The sequence below is a fragment of the Pygoscelis adeliae genome, unplaced genomic scaffold (genome assembly GCF_000699105.1).
Source record: "Pygoscelis adeliae isolate BGI_AS28 unplaced genomic scaffold, ASM69910v1 Scaffold45, whole genome shotgun sequence".
Taxonomy (NCBI): Eukaryota; Metazoa; Chordata; class Aves; order Sphenisciformes; family Spheniscidae; genus Pygoscelis; species Pygoscelis adeliae.
Genome location: NW_008825114.1, coordinates 8,809,280 through 8,812,580, shown reverse-complemented (window position 1 = coordinate 8,812,580; position 3,301 = coordinate 8,809,280). Strand labels below are relative to the sequence as shown.

Below are 3,301 nucleotides of genomic sequence, written 5' to 3'. Positions count from 1 at the left end.
TCAGGCTGGACGGGGCTCTGAGCAACCTGCTCTAGTTGAAGATGTCCCTGCTCATTGCAGGGGGGCTGGACTAGATGACCTTTAGAGGTCCCTTCCAACCCAAACTATTCTATGATATTGGGTTAGTAGAAAGCTAAGAGAGAAGTGAGCCAACAACCATTGCCTACTGTCTTCTGAGGCTGATTAATTCAGGAACAGAAAGGGTAAGCTACAACATGGATGGAATTATACAGTAAGTTAGCAGTATTTGGGTATTTTTTAAATATGTAATTTACACAAGACCATAATCAGTTCAATTTCTGATTCACTTTCTTTATAAGCAGTGCTACTCTGCATGTGTGGCTTCACAAAATGATAGCTAATCATACTACTCCCTAAAACAGAGCTGTTGATTGGTTTAACACCCCCCCCCCCCCCCCCAAAAAAAAAAAAGAAAAAAACCCAAGCCTCTGATACACATGCTGATACTAATTAAGTCTGGAAACACTGACAGACCTGACTGGAGGCTCATCATTCAGAAAGGTAATGACCTACAAAAGTGCAAGAGAATGCTAAAAATATGCTGTAACTTGCAAGAATATGATTGTTTAAACATACTTGTTTTCAATAGTTTATTTTTAGTGGTTACTATGTAACTCAATTCTCTCTCTTGTATTGATCTTTTATTTCCATTTGAATACCTGCTAAGCCCCCCCCCCATGTTTCTTAAGGAAGGGCTCCACTATGCCTCACTGACTTGGTAGACATATTGCTCTGATAGTGTAACACAAGGAAAGGAAATGCAAAACCTAGCGAACTCCTTTAATTCTTGCAACTCAGCACAGCAAAAAAAGCAACTATGAATCATATTTCTAGAATGCTTTGGGTATGGCCTGTCTTCAGTCAAGACTGTATTAGAATTCAATCCTTAAGAAGTGTAAAAGCTTATCAAAATCCCATAAGTAGTATTTTGTAAATGGTGCCCACTTACGAATTTGAGTTTGGACATTAAAGGCCTTTAGATTTCTCTGACTTATGAGCAGTTCAGACACAACCACACTGAACACATGCCACCATTCAATTATAAAATTGCAACAAACAAGTAAGTTGAACCAAGAAATTACAAGTTACAAGAAGACATAGCACATTAGACATGTGAATTACAACCAACTAGGTCAGTTACATCCATCATGCCTTTCTTCCTTCAAACGTTAAGATACAATTAATTGTCTTAGCACCGGATTTTTCTGAATGAGAATCCAGGTTGCAACCCCAACCTGTGCCAAGGAAAAAAACCAATCAAACAAAAAGAAAAAAAAAAATCAAGAAAAGTAAGCCTGTTAAGCTTCATTGTTTCATTTTTCTCAACTTTACCTTCTCAAGTGAGTTGCTTCAATTCCAACAGCAAACAAGCATAATTTTATGCCACAGACTGCTAAAAACAAAAATCAGTTGACCAGATGTAATTCTACTTTTAACTTTCTGACTTATAAGGGAAATATCCAAAGTTTCATTTGCTAATGAAAATCTAGCAGAAGACAAGGGACTTCATACTGTTGAAGTCATTAAAAGAAGAACAAGCTACTTTGCCTGAAGGCTACATTGTTCATGATTTGTTACTATCTGATAGATGCTTATGAAATTCCCTTGCTAGCATCAGACTGTGCTTACAACTACACTGTTTTCATTAGCAACTGCATGACTGTGGCATTATCTTAGAGAATTACACCTCATAGAAAGTATCAGCTTTGTTGTTACGAGGCAACGTGAATTATTTACCACTGCTTCAGTTCCTCCATGAGAGGAGAGACCAACACATATTGGATGCTGCCGGAAAAAGAAAGAAGAAAAATGCAACTAGTCCAGACACAACAGAGAATTTTATAAACAGTCTAGGCCAGCTTCTCTTGCCTGCAAGACAGATCAATGTACCACTGAATACAGCCAACACTTTGTGTATTTGAGATGTCCAACAAACCCTAAGAACAGTATACGAGGACTATCCTATGCTGTCTACAATCTGTGTCAAACCATAACACCTAAAAGGGAACTCGGGCATTACAGCAGCTGAGGCTGTCTCACAAATTTATAGGTATGTACTCAGGAAGGCAGTTTTGTTCCCCAAGTTTCTTCCAGACACATTTAAGTTCTCTGGTAGTTTTTCCAGTGATCTCTACACAAGCTTGTGACAGCTTTTACTGGTTTCAATCTGCAAGACTATTTACAACACTACATAAGTATCTTGAGCTGCTTTTTGATTTTTCCCCCCTATTCTAATCAACAGAGTGCTGTGTGACACTACCTATCATACAGTTGACCCAGAGCACCTGAAAAACAAGTAATATGTCAACAATAACCGAAGATTGTCCTTTACACCTGGCAAAATGACAAATTCCTATGGGCAGTTCTAATAAGAATAAAGTCACCTATTACTTCACCGCTGCTACCATTTTATGTATTCCTCTTTCCTGCTTGCCACATTTCAGGTAGGAATTCATAACAAGGCAAGATGGGTTTATAAATAGTGTAGCAAAGTCTCAATTATTTCTCAGTTACATACAGAAAGCCTCTTCAGATGACATCAGTTATAGGAAGTTAATGCTTACAAAAATCTCCTCTCAGTCTATACATAATGAAAAACCCAATATATTGTACTTCAGTTCATGCCACAGAATCTTGACTTAGCATGACTTATTGCAAATGGTAAAATCCTCTGTACAAATACTGAGCAATTAAATATCAAGTGTTAGAGCAGTCTTTGCTGGCAAAAATATATCTAGATAAAAATCAGTTTTGTACAGTGCTGAGTAGCATCTTCTGCAATTTTCATCTCACTGACTTCAAAACTGAAAAAATGAATTTTATCTTCAGCTTGAGTGAACAGATTTCCTACTAAATGTCAGCTTTTAGTGTTTTAAGACTGTTTCAGAACTGTTAAATAAAAAAGTGTGGATATGTAGAAGTATGGAACAGGTGTGTTAAGATATCCATTTGAACAAATTGACATGAATTCAATCACCCACTAATTTCAGGGAAGAAAGCTGCCCCTCCCTGCCTCCCTCCAAGAAATAGTTTACACTTTAAAGTTTAACTACTACAGCTACAACCTCCCAGCACAAGAATAAAACTTTTAAATTGTCAATCCACACCCAGCAATTAAGGCTGCAAGTATCCTACATCTGCAGAACAGTGCTTTGGTTATACCTACTGATTACTCAATTAGTTCAAGAACCCTAAACAGCTTTTGTTAGTATTTTTAGACACGCATTCCCTTCCCCCACAGCCTCACTCCTCTTATTAAGAACTCCATTCTCCAAATAAA

General features: G+C 37.5%; 1 protein-coding gene across 1 annotated transcript in view; it reads right to left on the bottom strand.

Moving 5' to 3' along the window:
- Positions 1 to 3,301, bottom strand: part of ZFAND5 (zinc finger, AN1-type domain 5) — a 17,103-nt gene that overhangs the window by 10,489 nt on the left and 3,313 nt on the right. The window lies entirely within an intron of this gene.